At 45.8% G+C, this 16,887-nt stretch overlaps 1 long non-coding RNA gene across 1 annotated transcript; it reads right to left on the reverse strand.

Moving 5' to 3' along the window:
• Window positions 1-4,166: 4,166 nt before the first annotated feature.
• On the reverse strand, window positions 4,167-11,046 carry LOC138990984 (uncharacterized). Its single transcript, XR_011467002.1, has 4 exons — window positions 10,630-11,046; window positions 10,217-10,282; window positions 6,189-6,261; window positions 4,167-4,448 (listed from the first exon to the last, which is right to left on the reverse strand). It is a non-coding gene; the product is annotated as an uncharacterized lncRNA (long non-coding RNA).
• Between the last annotated feature and the right edge of the window lie 5,841 nt (window positions 11,047-16,887).

The following is a 16,887-nucleotide window of genomic DNA, read 5'->3' on the forward strand; positions in this document are numbered from 1 at the left end:
AGAAGTTCTTTGTACTATTTTTGCAACTTTTTTCCCCTAAATCTGAAATTATTCAAAAATTAAAAGCTTTCCAAAAAAATCAAGAAAAACTTCAATGCTCCTCTCATGCCTGTTCTGGGGTAGAGGGTGCTCAGAGGGAAGAGGAAGGAGAGCGATCTGAGGTCAGATCTTAGAATTGGCACACCGACCCCGGGGCTGTGCCTCCATGCAGACAGAGTCATTTCCGGCTGGCAGGGAAGGGTGCTGACAGTGAGAAACATTATTTCTGGCCCTTTTCCAGCGCGGGTGGAAACGAGAGGAAACAGTGAAAGCTCTGTGAGGCCGAGGAGCTCGTCCCTGAGGACTGGCGCCGGGGAACGGCAAATGAGGCGTGGGCAGGAGGTGGGGTCCTGGCGGCCTCTGTGGACCAGCAGGGCTTGCTGGGCACAGCGGGGGCCACTGCCCAAGGCTCTCCCCCACCACAGGGAGGGGGCACAGCGGGGGCCTCTGCCCAAGGCTCTCCCCCACCACAGGGAGGGGGAGGGGGCGCTGGAAGGGGCTGGGAAGAAGGGAAGGGGAGAACTAACACTTGCCCGGCACCTCCTCTCTGCCACGCATGGCTCTGGGTGGTTTACCTAGGCTACCTCGCTAATGCTCATAGTAAGTTTTGAGATAACCTCTGCTATTATCCCTCATCCCATGGAGATGTGGAAATAGAGGTTTAGAGGCGTAAGGAGAGAGATTCTGTTTGGGGCAGTCTAGGGGAATAGATCTACTGACTGACTTTTATGCTCAAAGCAATTTTAAACAGCTGGTCAAAATAATAATTTTTTAAAAATTAATCAATGATCTCACAAGAAAGTATGGAAAACTCAGAAGCCAAAAAAATAAGTGAAATCAGGAATCCAGAGTGGTGGACAGGGCAGGAGGCTGCCTTTCTCCTTGAGGGCATTCATTTGTCAAGTCATACGAAGCCTAGCTTTGGTTCTCATGGGCTGATAGAGATGAGAAACAAGAGTGAACGCCCAGAGCCCACGCAAGACGGGGCACCGCTAGAAGACCCCAGCCTCACACAAAGCTTGAGCTCCAGTGGCATCTCCACCAGGTTAGGGAGAAACTAAAGGCAGAACTCACCACTCACCATCCCACTAAAGCCTGGAAAGAAATCTTAGCACTGAGTGGAGAGGAAAAAGCATTTTCTAGAAGATACCATAAGCCCAAATTGACGTTAGGTGGTTTTGAAGCTTGAATTCACGTTCCCTGGTGAAACTGAAATATTTCAAGCTGAAGTTTTAACGTATCCACCCAGAGATTTGGGAATGAATGGAGAAGCAGGAAGAAGCAAAATTTCTCTTCTTTTCCTGGATATTCAAAAGTGAAAAGGTAAACAGAAAAAAAAAATAATAATGTGGACTCTAGGATATTAACCAAGCACTCGAAAATGTAGACTAGCAAATGCAAAGATTTGCAGAAGTTGTGAAGATGAAGTACAGCAGAAATTGCTTGGTGGGGGCTGGCAGAAAGTTGAATAGCGAGCCAGCCCAGGTGTGGCCAATCTCCAAAAACTCCAGCAAAAATACTTTACCTTTAGTTGAGAGCTCATTTTAAAGAAGAGTTTCTCAACCTCAGCACTACTGACATTCTGGGTACACAATTCTTTGTCATACGGGCTGATACATTATAAGATGTTTAGCAGCGTCCCTGGGCTCTACCCACTAGATGACAGAAGCATCAAGGCCCACGCCAAATTGTGGCAACCCGAAATGTTTCCAGACATTGCGAAATATCCCCTGAGGGGGAAAACCACCGCTGGTTGAGAACCACTGGCCTAAAATAATAAACCTAGATCCCTTGAATTCAACACAAGCTGCATACAGATGTGAGAAGCACAGAGGAGAGACGTCGAAGACTCATTGTGGTCTGGTGGGAGGTGGAGGGAGACAACTAACACACAGAGAAAATGGCATAACATCACAGCGACAGCAGCCCTCAGCAAGAGCGAGCCAAACTACGCTGCCGGAAGAGCCTTCTACGCGCAGCTGGGGGCATGAGAATCCAGCTCACTCAAGGGATGACATTTTTTTTTAATTGAGTGAGCACAGGAGCAATACAAAGACCCTTCACAAAAGGATGGGAAATGCCATTAAACCTGTCAGTAAAGAACACTGGCCAGGACTCCCTGGTGTTCCAGTGGTTAGGAGTCTGCCTGCCAATGCAGGGGACGTGGGCTCGATCCCTGGTCCGGGAAGATTCCACAGCTGCGGGGCAACTAGCCCTGTGTGCCACAGCTAGAGAGCAGCGCCTACTTGCCGAAACGAGAGAAAGCCCACGCACAGCAGCACACCCAGAGCAACCAAAAATTAATTACCTTTTAAAAGCCGTGTTAACTCTTAAAAAAAAAAAAAATGGCCAGAAAAAAAATGTTACCACAGAACAGATGAAAAATTTGACCAAACATTGCTTTATGAATTAACAGATCCTATATAACAACCATTCCAAGCAGTCCATTCTCCTCCCAGAAACCAGAATCATCTTTTAAAAATGCAAATCAGGCCTTGTCACTCCACCAGGTCGGTGTCTCTAAGCTAGGGCCCCCTTGAGCCTACAGAAGGAAGAAACTGACGCCCCCATTTCTTCCTGGGGACCCTCCCTCTGCATGGGTCCTGCCTGCTCACAGCGCAGAAGGAACCTTTACACTGAGGGAAGCTACAGAGACCTAGAGCTGGAGATGCGCGTGGGATGGTGGGTGCGGAGCAGGGAGGTGAAGGGCCTTCCGAGGCTCTAACAGTGGTTGTAGAAGCAGGCTTGAGCTCTGCATCTGCAGTGTAGGTACACTTAGCAATTTTAGTACATTGAGAACAACTGTGAAGGTCAAGAGTCTGTCTTTTGGACAAAGCTTTTACGAATTGGGGTGTTCATTTGTTTTAATTTTTTTTCCCTAGATTAGTTTTTTAAGTTTATTTTTAATTGAAGTGTCAGGTCAGTTTATTTCTCTTCCTTTGTTCTTGTCTTGTTGCAACAAAAATTAAGAATGACGAACTAAAGGGTTTAAAACAAAAGCCAAGTTATAGCTCAGTTCAGCCCAAGGAGACAGATCTTTTATTAGACAGACACTTCAAATACATGGGAGCAGGCCAACCCCAAAGGAGTCGTCTGTTTTATGAATTAACAAATCTTAATAAAACCACTGCCTCTGTGAGGGAAGAGCACAAAGCAGACATCTAATCAGGCAGTGAAGAGATGGCAAGACAACGAGGAGAGGCGAGACAAGAGCTGGAGGAACTGAGGGCAGAAGCATAAGGAAAAAGAAAATAACTTCAGAGATGAGGAAGCAGTCAGGAGGAGGACCTAGACACAGAAAGTAGAAACAGAGGGTATAAACAGGGAAAGTGAATAGAATAAGACAAAATGTAGAAAGTGTTTTTTTTTAATGAGAGAAAATGATAAATATAGGAAAAGGACATGAGAGAGCCAACATACACATAATTGGAGTCTCTAGACAAGAAAAACAAAACAATAAAATACAAAAAAAAATAGAACTAAAGGAAACTTTCTTGAAATAAAAGATATAAATTTACGTAAATGATACCATGTGTACCAGAGAAAGTTCACCTAGAACTGAAAATTCCAAGACTCGCTTAATAAGATTATTGGACTTTAAAGATAAAGAAAATATCCCGTGAGCAGACAGGCCCCCCAGAACAACACTCATTAAAGGATAAAATCAGGCTAGCCCCAGCAATTTTCAATGCCAAAACAGTGGCACAATACTCATGGGATATTTAAGGGAAAACGTGTACGCCAAGGATTTTATATGCTGTCAAGCTGTTCCTCAAGTATAAAAGCTCCAAACATTTTTTAGGCATGCAGGAACCCAGGGAATACTGTTCCCATGATCCCTTCTTGAGAAAAACATCAGAGAACAAACTGTAGACCACCAAGTGGCGACTAGGGAAACCACAGCAAAAGGACCAGGAGCAAGCACTGAATATATTTAAATGTAGAGCAGCGACAAGAAATGCGGACATCGGAGTGTAAATTCACGTATGCCATGACAACATAGAAATGACACATCTAATAAAAAATGGGGTGGAGGAGAAGGAGAAGCTATGTTCTCTGATGGTCCTGTCTATCTGTAGGAGCTGGGAGTTAAAGATCATCACACACTGAGAAATCGAATAATATATTTAACACATTTATTATAACATTTAATAATACAAATTCAGTTCAGTTGCTCAGTCATGTCCAACTTTTTGCAACCCCATGGACTGTAGCATGTCAAGCTTCCCTGTCCATCACCAACTCCCAGAGCTTGCTTAAACTCATGTCCATCAACTCAGTGATGGCATCCAACCATCTCATCCTCTGTCATCGCCTTCTCCTATCCTGCCTTCAGTCTTTGCCAGCATCAGGGTATTTTCCAATGAATCAGTTCTTCACATCAGGTGGCCAAAGTATTGGAGCTTCAGCTTCAATAGCACAAATATAAACATATATATAGATCATTTTGCATTGTGTTGAGAGAGAAATGGGGAGGTGGGAAATGTACCAATTTTTCATTGTTCATTCTGGGACAGTGATAGATACTGTCTATATAGAACTAAGTGTTCTATATATAACACTATGATTATGAAGGTAAACACTAGAAAAAAAAAAGAAGGCTTCCTAAATAAGAATCTTAACTGCTCTGACTGGAACTCCCAGTGCAATACTGAACAGCAAGGATAAAAGTAGGCATCCTTGTTTTGTTTCTGAACCTAGTTAGGGAAACTTTTGATCTTTCACTGTTGGGAATGATGTGAGCCAAGGGCTTTTCATAAATGTCCTTTCCCATGCTGAAGAAATTCCCTTTTATTTTAGTTACTGAGCGTTTTTATTATAAAAAGCTATTGGATTTGTGGAACTAGCTTTGCATTCCTGGGATAAATCCCATTTGGTCACGGTGGTGTTGTTGCTCAGTTGCTCAGTCGTGTCCAACTCTTTGCAACCCCATGGACTGCAGCACGTCAGGATTCCCTGTCCTTCGGCATCTCCCAGAGCTTGTTCAAACTCATGCCCATTGAGTCAGTGATACCATCCAACCATCTCATCCTCTGTCGTCCCCTTCTTCTCCTGCCTTCAATCATGGTGTATAATCCTTTTAATGGGCTGTTGGATTCAGTTTGCTAGCATTTTGTTGAGAATTTTTGCATCGATATTCTTAAGAGATATTGGTATGTAGTTTCCTTTACTTGTGGCATTTTGTCTGGCTTTGGTATCAGGATTATACTGGCCTTATTGAATGAGTTAGATAGTGTTCCCTCCTTTTCTAATTTTTGAAGGTTTGGAGAAGTATTGGTATTAATTCCTTTTTAAATATTTGAAAGAATTCAACCGTGAAGTCATCTGGCCTAAAAATGTTCTTTGTTGGAAGATTTTTGATTACTGATTCAATCTCTAGTTACACGTCTGTATTTAAACTAATTAAAAAATATATATGTATTCAGATTAAATCTCAAAGTAAAATTAAAATCAACCCTTCACTGTACGCAAGGGCGTATGGGGCTTCCCTGGGGGCTCAGATGGTGAAGGATCGGCCTGCAGTGCAGGAGATCCAGGTTCGATCCCGGGGTCGGGAAGATCCCCTGGAGAAAGGAATGGCAACCTACCCCAGTATTCTTGCCTGGAGAATTCCATAGACAGAGGAGTCTGGCGGGCTACAGTCCATGGGGTCATGAAGAGTCAGACTTCTGACTGAGTCTGAGTTAGACTTTTGACTGTTAGTCAGACTGAGTGACTAACACTTTCTTCAGCAGATGCAAGAGATATACCGATAGAAAGAGGTTGAAGCTAAAAGACAAACAAAGGCATTCTAGTCAAATATGTAATAATAATGATGGCTAACAGAAGTCATTATCTCATTATCAAACAAAGGACAATTCAGGCCAAAGCATTAAAAACAATGAAAAGGAGTTAAGCTATGTATCAGGGTGCCACTCAAATGCAGATATAACTATTATAAATATCTGTGCAGCAGATAATCCAGCAGCTCCATTCACCAGGACTAGTTACAGTCACACAAGGAAAATCAGAGCACGTGAGAAGTCAGACATGGAAATTCATCTCTCTCATGGTGGTCTCAGGGGCAGAAAAGCAAAGATCATGTATTCAGTAAGGCAGCTCTGCTCAACACAAAAGACTTACAGAAGAAATAATTTTATTTTTCTCACCTGTAACAGTCCAGGATGCTAGACAGCTCTACTCACTCAATAGTTCACGGACCCACATTCCTTCCACGTTTCCCTAAGACCACAAAGCAACATCAGCTTTGTAGAACTCAAGTTACCACCGTATCTAGGTTGCTTCTGGAGGGAGCAAGGAGAAATTGTGGAGCTGACATGCTCATAATCTCAGACCTGGGTCTGTAAGTGGGAAATACTACTTACATTCATATTTTATTGGAGGAAACTTGTCACTGGATAAACCTAAAGAGAGTGGGGTGAGCTGGTAGTGGCCCGGCTTCATGCCTAGGAAAGTGGACAGATCTCAGGGGATCACTAGCAATCTGTGCCAAAGCCCATCCCTCTGGGTGCCCACTACCCCGTGAGGAGGACACACTCAACCATCCTCCACGGGCCACACGCCAAAGTCTGTCCAGTTACAATACTGGCGATCCCTCAGTGATACACAGACCTCTCCACCTGGCCCAGATATGGTTCCTTGTAGTCCGATGGCCTGGAAGCCAAAGACAATTTGTTTGTCCCACCCTCCTGACCAATAGGCAGGAATAAAACAGAGAAAGGAAGACCACAATAAAGACCTCCATCCAGAGGACAGAGCATGGACAGTACACAGTAGTCCCAGGGCAGGGACTGTCAGGGCCCCGACCCAGCAGTGGGTGCTCTGTCTGCTCTGAGACAGTCTTCCTTCTCTTCTGCCCCCATCGGAAGTGGGTGTCAGAAAACATGTCTTCCTTGAGAGCTGGCTTAGGGCCTAAACAACTATGGGGGGAAAAAAAAAACAGTTCCCTGTAAGATGTATGAGAAGTCAAAGTCTGTTTCCAGGACTTCCCTGGTGGTGTAGAGGGTAAGAATCCACCAGCCAATGCAGGGGACCCAGGATCGATCTGTGGTTCGGGAAGATGCCACATGCCACAGAGCAGCTAAGCCTGTGGGCCACAGCTACTGAGCTCACGATCTAGAGCCGGTGAGCCACAACCAGTGAGTCCCTGTGCTGCAGCTCCCGGAGCCCATGTGCCTAGAGCCTGTGCTCTGCAACAAGAGAAGCCACCGCAATGAGATGCCACTGCAATGAGAAGCCTGTGCCCCGCAATGCAGAGCAGCCCCTGCTCACTGCAACTAGAGAAAGCTTGCTCACGGCAACCGAGACCCAAAACAGTCCAAAATAAGTAAATAAATAAATATAGCAGTGTGTGCATGTCGATCTCAGGCAAGGGTTAAAAAAAAAATCTGTTTGTTTCCAGTCATCTCCTGAGCCAGTAACCACACTTGAAGCTATTTTCTCACAGAATTCTCAAGTCGGCTTCATCTTTTTGCTTCTGGGCTCTAGCCACACCCCTTTCCTCACATAAAGGCAGCTATTTGGAGTCCTTCCGAAATAAGAGGTTTGCTGAGAAGCCCTGGTCTGATCCCTGCCTTGGGGCTGGACGCCTTGAATGAATGTTTTGCTTGACAGACAGTCTGAGAAAGGCTCTGAGCCATGACTGTCAGATCTCCTGTGGTTTGGGTGACAGAAACAGATGGCTTTTTCAACCCTGTGAAGCCCCTACACTTTTACATGTTTCTCCCTTTCATCTTGGCTTGAAATCTGCCTAATATGTGTGGATGTCATCTCTTTTCTTCGAATATCTTGCTAAAAGTAACAAGGAACGACCAATATTCGCTAACAGTCCAGCTCTCTCCAACTTCTCCTTAAGTTACAGCCGTGGCAGGCACAGAACCTGCCTCTCAGACCTGCAGGAAACAAATTCACCGATGATTTGGCCAGGAGCCCCCAGCTTTCCAGCATACAAACCCACAACATCTGTGTTCCTGCCACCTGCCCACTGGGGTTTCGGTTACGGCAGTGTCCTACCCGTGGTGCCAGTTTTGATTATTCGTTAGGGTGAGGACTGGGGCTTCCCAGGCGGTGCTCCTGGTAAAGAACCTGCCCGCCAATGCAGGAGATGTAAGGAACGTGGTTCAACCCCTGGGTCAGGAAGATCCCCTGGAGGACGGCATGGCAACCCACTCCAGTATTCTTGCCTGGAGAGTCCCATGGACAGAGGAGCCTGGCGGGCTACAGTCCATAGGGTCGCACAGAGTCGGACATGACTGAAGCGACTTAGCATGCCGGCATGCACAGGGTAAGGATTGCTGCCTCTGTGGGTATGTGTGTGTGTGAGAGAGAGAGATAGAGAGACACAGAGACAGAGAGAAAAGAAATGATGACTTAAAGAACCAAGTTTCTTTCTCATGTAGTAGAAAAAGGTAAGCATTCCAGGCTGAGGTTCCTTCCAAACGTCTAGTCCGCCACCTCTGGAGCTGTGTCTTCATCAGCATGGTGGAAGCTGAGCCACCACCATATACAGATTTCAGCTGACAAGTAGAAAACAGAAAATGTGGGAGAGGTGTCAGTCAGTCAGTTCAGCCGCTCAGTCGTGTTCAACTCTGCAACCCCATGGACTGCAGCACACCAGGCTTCTCTGTCCATCACCAACTTCTGGAGCTTACTCAAACTCATGTCCATTGAGTCGGTGATGCCATCCAACCATCTCATCCTCTGTTGTCCCCTTCTTCTCCTGCCCTCAATCTTTCCCAGCATCAGGGTCTTTTCAAATGAGTCAGTTCTTCTCATCAGATGGCCAAAGTATTGGAGTTTCAGCTTCAGCATCAGTCCTTCCACAGAACACCCAGGACTGATCTTTAGGATGGACTGGTTGGATCTCCTTGCAGTCCAAGGGGCTCTCAAGAGTCTTCTCCAACACCACAGTTCAAAAGCATCAATTCTTCAGTGCTCAGCTTTCTTTAGACCCCAACTTTCACATCCATATATGACCACTGGAAAAACCATAGCTTTGACTAGATGGAATTTGTTGGCAAAGTAATGTCTCTACTTTTTAATATGCTGTCTATCTTTGTCATAGCTTTTCTTCCAAGGAGCAAGCGTCTTTTAATATATACAGTCATTAGACCTAAATGTAGAAATGGTACAAAAGTTTCTACCTACATTCTATTGGATGGAACTTAGTCTCATGGGCACACCTATCTATAAAATCTGGTAAATGTAGTCTAATCCTATGCCCAGGTAGAATAGTAGAAGAGATTACAGTAAATATCCTATTTGTCTATATCACAGACACATAGTAACATACTAACATTATAATTTATTGGGCAAATCTGACATGAAAATTGTAAACACATTGTATTTTCATGTGACCACGGAACTTTCACAAGGTCTTTTTTCACAAATAATCTCAAACTTTCCAGAAAGAGGAGTGCTATGGAAAGCATTGCCTGGCCACAATGAAATTAAAGAAGAAGAAATTAATAACTATATCTGAAAAAATTAATATTCTTCTGCATGGAAAAATTTTAAAGTGTTAGTCACTTGGTCGTGTCCAATTCTTTGTAACCTCATGGACAGTAGCCCTCCAGGCTCCTCTGTCCATGGAATTCTCCAGGCAAGAACACTGGAGTGGGTAGCCATTCCCTTCTCCAGGGGATCTTCCCAACCCAGGGATTGAATCCCCATCTCCTGCATTGCAGGTAGATTCTTTACCATCTGAGCCACCAGGGAAGCCTAATATTAAACTGATAGTTAAATGACTTAGATCAAAAAAGGAAATACAAACTAAAACTACAGTATTCCCATAAAAGAGTAAAAATGAAATACAGTTACAGGAGTAGTTGGAGGAAAATTTATGGCTTTAAAGATCTACATAAATTTTTTTAAAGGGTGGAGAGAAGAAGAGAAGTAAAGTTAGCTTCCAATTCAAAAAATTAGGCAATAAGTTGAAAAAAAAGACAATAAATTGAACCAAGGAAAGGAAGAACTATTAGAGATAAAAGCAGGCATTAATAAAAGTTATAAAATAGAAAACATTACATAACCAATATACAAACACAAAAGCTAGTTCTTTGAAAAAAAATTCAATAGCAAAAGGCAGGTGAATGCAAATACGCACAATAAGAAATGACTGGGGGATCCCGCAGAAATGGAAGAGATTAAGAGGTTCACATGAAATTGATTTGTTTACCTTATGTGCGTGAACTTGATAACAGATGAAATGGATAATTTCCTCAGTAAAAACAATAGGCAAAAGCTGTCCAAAAGAAATAAAAACATTTAAACAGATCATTTCTAATAAGGAAATGGAGAGCTATGTCAAGAGTTATCAATTTCAGGTAGCACCAAAAAAGGAAAATTCACAGCCTGATGTCATTTGTAAAAAACAACCTAAAATACCTAAAGAAAATACCTAACAGAATCCAGCTGCATGTTAAAGAGCAATACATCATGCTGACATAAAAATATTCCCTTGGACTTTAAGGATGGTTGAGTATCCTTAAAGCAAATCTATTCATGTAATTTATTTTATTAATTGATCTAGGACGGGGAAAAAAAATCATGGTCATCTCCATTGATGCCAAAAAGGCATTTAACACTCACCTCCATTATTTATAAAAGCATTCAATAAAATAGAGATTATTGATATTTGCTCTAAAGGATCCTTTTGAGTCTTGCTTTAGGATTTGTTGCACAAGACCAGAGCTGTTGTTGTTTAGTCGCTGAGTCGAGTCCAACTCTTTTGCTACCCCGTGGTCTGGGGCCCACCAGGCTCCTCTGTCCACGGGGTTTCCCAGGCAAGAATACTGGAGTGGGTTGCCCTTTGCTTCTCCAGAGGATCTTCCCGACCCCAGGATTGAGCCCGCGGCTCCCGCACGGGCAGGTGGGTGCTTCACCCCGGGCCACCCGGGAAGCCCCATGTTTAGGGTCAGGTTAATTGTCCCCGCTACTGAGGCAAGCCCTTCGGAGTACTCTTTCCAATGCCCTGAGAATTAGGAGGTTTTCCAGTCTGGCTGATAGAACGGGTGTTATTCTCACCTCTGTGTGAGCACCAGGTAGGGTTTCCGCTAATCCTTTCTGGGTGTTTCTCTCCCCAGCCTCACACACATTCACTGATCAGGGCTCTGTTGGATCCTGGAGCAAGACCCTCTGCAGACATCTGGAATTCATTCTTTTGCAGCTCTCTCCTCTCGCACACACTGCCCTGCCAACTCGAGACGCTTTGGTCTGCCCAGGCTGTCAGCTCCCGCTTCTCAATTCAGGGAGTGTGCCAGGATCCATCTGAGTTCCTGAAGCTTCCTGACCCGCAGTCTTGGAAGTCTTTCAAAACAATGATCCAGAGCAATGCAAGGCTCACATGACTTACTTCCTATGTCAAGAATCACTGTCCTTCACTGCCTGATATCTAGCGACTTGAAAACTGCTTTTTCATAAATATTTTGTCTGACTTTTTTTGGCTGTTTCAGGCAGGAAGTTAAATCCAGTTCCTGTTGCTCCATCCTGGCCGATAGCACCAAAGCTTCGGGTTCTGCAAAGAAGAAAGAGAAGCGCAGGCAGCACCCTCTGTGTAATTTGCATATCATCTGCATAATATGAAATACACAGAAAGACCCCATACCCCTACGTCCGAGTCCCTTGTCCTCTCTTCCCAACTGAGGAGAAACATACGGCAGAGCCCACCCAGAGAAACCAGGGCTCCCCTATAGTACCTGCAACTTGGCCTTTGTCCTCTTGCTTCACCAAGAATGTGGAAACATTTTCTCCAGGCTACTGAGCCAAGTTTGTGCTGGTTTTCAGTTATCTGAACTGTTTGCTTAGACAGCCAGTTCACCAACTGGTGCCTCCACTTCCCATCTTTGCAAGAGGGCTAACTGAGCAGCGTTATACAGCCTCAGAGAATAGCATTCCAAAGGCACTCCATGCATACGCAGACTTCTAGATTCCCTAACAGATATGCTGTTCTTCACCTTGCTTCTTTTACATAAAAATATATCTTAAGGACTTTTCCATATCAGTTCATAACCTTGTTATTTTTTTGCTATTGCATATTACTCCATTCTTATGAATCCACCACAATTTATTTAACTCTACTGCTAACAGTTCCCAGTCCTTTATTGAAGCGAAACATGCTTCAGTGAGCTACTCTGTAAATACAGCAAGAATTTTTTTTTTTTAAAGCAGGTATTGTGTGGTAGCCAGGCTCCAAGATGGCTCCTTGTAATCCTTTTCTGCTGGGATTCACACCCTTGTGTAATCTTCTCACATACAGGCTGGTCACTTGCCCTGGGGAAAGCCAGCCACCATGTCATGAGGACACTCAAGCTGCCCTCTAGAAGAGACCACAGGGAGAGGAGCTGAGGCTTCCAGCCAATGGCAGTACCAATTTACCAGCTGTGTGAGTGTGCCAGCTTGGACCCTCCAGCCCTAGTTAAGACCTCATGTGATTACAGCCCCCAACTAACGTCAGACTTCAGCCTCATAATTGACTCCAAGTCAATACCACCCAGCCAAGGTGCTCGTGAACACTGACCAGAGACCTCATGAGAGATACTAAATAATTATGTTGTTTTACACCAACCACCAACCTTAGGAATAGCTATTGCAACAGCAATAAAGATTGGAACTGGAAGTAGGTACTACCATAACAAAGACCTAAACATTTTGGAGTAGTTTCAGGGCTAGGTAGTAGACAGAAGTTGAAAGGATCTTAAGGACAGTCTTAGTAAAAACTTAAAGACTCTGTTAGGAGAAGCCATATTTCAGAAGAGCTACAGACTGATGCCTTGGTGTGCCTTCCATTTTTCTTATATTTGAACAAAAAGGTCTATATCAATTATCCTATGCTTATTCTACCATTGTATGTTGGATGTGTGATGGACAAATAATTTGTCCCCATGGTCGACATGTCTTCAGATCAAGAGGAACTATAGGTCGGGGAGCTGTACCTCAGGGACTGTACCTAATAAGCCTCATTGAACTTGGATATAATTTAGATGAGATTCCTGAACTTTGAGATGATGCTACAATGGGATAAAAGAGAGTTCTAGGTGAAGGTTCTTTGTTTGCCAGGACCATCCTTCCTGCTGGAAGGCTGATGTGATGCTGGTACTGTGGCAGCCATCTTGTAACCATGGAGGGGGTGGGGGAACGTTGTCAAAAATGGCAAAGAACATTGTCAGAATCTGGGTCTCTTATTTTCCCCCTAAGCCTTATTCATCTTTACTGCCCAGTCCTTAACACCTGGCTTTTTCCCCCTCTGGAAATGGAGAAAGTGGCTTAGCTCCAGGTGGCTTTCTGATGCTCAGATCTGCCTTTCATTAAGCCATGTCTGGTTGTATTTCCTATCCTTGAGATACTCTTTGAATCTGGGTCTTTGATGGCATCACTGAGCCATTCAACCCTCCTTCAGATGTCTTTTCTACAAACAGTAACTATTGTCTTTGTAGTTTGAGCCATCGCCACTCTGTGCTACATTTTTTGAAGCCAAATACAACCTAGGGGACTCAGAGTCAGTATTTAAACCCCCATGGACTATAGCCTGCCAAGGCTCCTTTGTCCATGGAATTCTCCAGACAAGAATACTGGAGTGGGTTGCCATTTCCTTCTCCAGGGGTTTGCTCCAACCCAGGGATCAGACCTGGGTCTCCTGCATTGCACGCAGATTCTTTACCATCTGAGCCACCAGAGAAGCCTCTTTAAACCCCCACTTCCACCCCAACTCAAGTTGAGAGCTTCTTCCCCATCCTGAACTGTTTTATAAATGTCTGTGTGTGTGTGTGTGTGTGTGTGTGTGTGTGTGTGTGTGTATGTCCCTATCAGACTTCTTTAGGGCCAGGGACCAAGCCCTGCAGAGGGCTCTGCAAGTCCTGGTCCCACACATGGGCTACTCACTGATGGTTCAAAGAAGATTGGGCATGGCCAGCAGCTTTCTGTGGGATTACATTCCATAGCAGACCAGAGAACAGCTAACCAATAAACCTCAGAACACATAAAACAGCCAATAAAATGGGTTTTATGGGGCATGGATCTGGGAGTAACAGGCTGACAGGGTCTGGCCTTTCCTGGAATATCTCACAGGTTCAGAGCCACGGGGACAAGGGTGGCTCTGTCAGACTCCTCTGCATGAGATCAGAGGGAAGGTCAGAGGTTTCCTAAGGGCCAACCAAATCTACCAGAACAAGTTCTGGTGGGGGCAGAGCAGGCCCATGGGGCAGTGCACATTGGCTGGGGTTCCAGCCCACATCAGGTTGGCTCTCAGGCTCTCGTTTTGGGTTTGGCATGAATTATTCTGCACCAAACAGCCCAGCCCAGGGTTTCTGGGACTCTACCCAAGGCTGGGAGAGAGGAGCTGGAGGGAAGTGCTGTGCCTCTGTCTCCCAATCTTTACGGGACAGGGTTACAGGTCTAGTCTCGGTCCCTGCTGCCTGCCCACACGTCCCCCAGGGTCAGGGTTCTCAGGCTGTAGGTGCTCTAAGGCGATCCATGAGGGTCTTTGATAAACTTCAGCAATCGAAGCTGGGAGGGCTCCAGGGACAGAGGGGAAGTGATCTGCCCGAGGCCACAGGTCAAGGAGCAGAGCTGGGCGAGTGTATGGTGACTCCTGAGCCACTTCCATTTCCCCGCCCCCACAGCTGGACCACATTGGGGGTGGGAGGATGGGGATTTTCCTACTGTGGGAACACCTGCTCTGATCAGTTTGGTGGAGGGCACCCTGCACTCCCACCCCGGCTCTGCTGTGGACTGAGGGAAAGTCCTCTGTATTAGTTAGATGAATCCAAAGAGACTCAAGAGGAAGGCAGTGGTTTAGAGAAGACTGGAGTCCATTTCTCTCTGAGAACGGTTCATTTTGAGTCCACATTCCACCTCCTCAGGCAGCTCCCGGTCCTGTCCTGAGGTGCCCAGCACCTCCCTCATGCTTGGTCACTGGCAGGCCACAAGAATGCCCACATTTATCTTCAGGGGAAGGACAAAAGCCACGTGCCCCCCATCTTAAGGCTGAGGCCCTCTGTGGCACGTGTCATGGGCTCGCTCCTTCTGGAGCACTGGGGCCCTGCTCAACGCGAAGAGGGGAGACTGCAGCCTGGCCCTGTGCCCGGGAAGATGCAGAAACAGATTTCATTGGTCTACGGGCAGCCAGTATCCACTGCTCACCTGGCTACTAGGTACCTGTCCTTCCCACAACAGAACACAGGCATGCCCTTTCTGAAGATATGGATCCCAAACCCCCATCTGGTTACACTTTCAGATCAAAGTGCGGGAGACCTGGGGAAAAAGGAAATCCTCTCCAGAGCCCCACATGACTCCTCACGGTGCACAACAGAAACTGTGAGATAATTCGTCTGCCCCTTTCCCACCACCCCAGCCTCACCTCTCCCCAGCTGAAACAGAGTAGTGGGAAACAGGAAATAGGAAAACCGCAACACAAACTCCCATGTGGAAAAGGGAAGAGGGAAACATTCAGAAGTGGCTGGGGCGTGCATGCTTGTGCTAAGTCGCTTCAGTCGTGTCCGACTCTGTGCGACCCCATAGATGGCAGCCCAACAGGCTCCCCTGTCCCTGGGATTCTCCAGGCAAGAACACTGGAGTGGGTGGCCATTTCCTTCTCCAATGCATGAAAGTGAAAAGTGAAAGTGAAGTCGCTCAGTCGTGTCCGACTCTTAGCGACCCCATGGACTGCAGCCTACCAGGCTCCCCCATCCATGGGATTTTCCAAGTGAGAGTACTGGAATGGGGGGCCACTGCCTTCGAGGTAGGTAAATCCTACTGGCCTGAACAGTCAGGACTTGCTCTGGCAGAGGAAGCTAATCTGGCCAGTCCAGTTCTGGAAAATTCTCTTTTCCCCAATCTTCTGTGGCTACATCTGAAGCAGGTATTAAATAGTTTGGCCTCCTTGAAGGTTTCTTTGGGGCTCAAACAATCGTAATCACTGGCCAACTGCTACTTGCCTTGGCAATTCTCTCAACAAGCTTCTGGTCAAGGTGCTTATAACTGATTCCAGGGGCCAAGAATCATACCCAAAGATGTTTTCTCAACATGATTCTGAAAGCAGTTTTATTTCACTGTGGCCTGCTCTGGCCCGGCCCTCTTGAAACAGGTTGGAACCTGGGACCTGTGACACTTTGCTGCAGTACTTGCACCTGGACAAATGTTTCCCCAGGTAACAAAATACAAAGAAACTGTAAGGGGCTAAAAATAATTGCATGATGTGCAGTGGGGGCAAATTATGGACAACAAGATTCAAAAAGACCAAAAACACCCCCACACTGCCACTTCGGAAGAGCCAGAAGCAAAAGCAGGGTACTACTGCGCATGCCCGCTTCACATAACCAAAGAGGTCATGTGAACCAAAGAGACAGGCAAAACACCTCAGCCACCCCCATCCCGACCTCTGGCCACATCCCTACCCTTACCCTGTATTAGGAACCAGCTCACCCCACCCCATCAGCGAACAAGAAGGAAGAGAATCTGCCTCTTGCTGCAGAAGGAGCCCCAGTAAAACCTTGCCTGAATTTCTGGTCTGGGCTCTGGTCAATTTCTATTGATTCACAGAGGCCAAGAACCCTCCTCAGTGATACTCTCACTCTAATTTGGGCTGTGTGGGGGGGCGGAGGGGAGGGGCAGGGAGGGGAATGTGGATTCTCCCACAATAAGTTTGAGTGGGCAGATGATATCCTTAGTCTAACCTTGCTCCAGGGCGAGGCTTCCTGGGTGGCCTTGGAGAAAGGCTCTGAGCCTCATCAGCTGATCTCCTTCTGCGTGGGTTACAAAAACGGGTGGCTCTCGCCCCTGTGAGGTCCCATGTTTCTAGATACTCCCTATTCTTTCCCATCACTCATGTCTTTCCTGTAATAATTTGCTAAA

The sequence above is a fragment of the Bos mutus genome, chromosome 15 (assembly GCF_027580195.1).
Source record: "Bos mutus isolate GX-2022 chromosome 15, NWIPB_WYAK_1.1, whole genome shotgun sequence".
Classification (NCBI taxonomy): Eukaryota; Metazoa; Chordata; class Mammalia; order Artiodactyla; family Bovidae; genus Bos; species Bos mutus.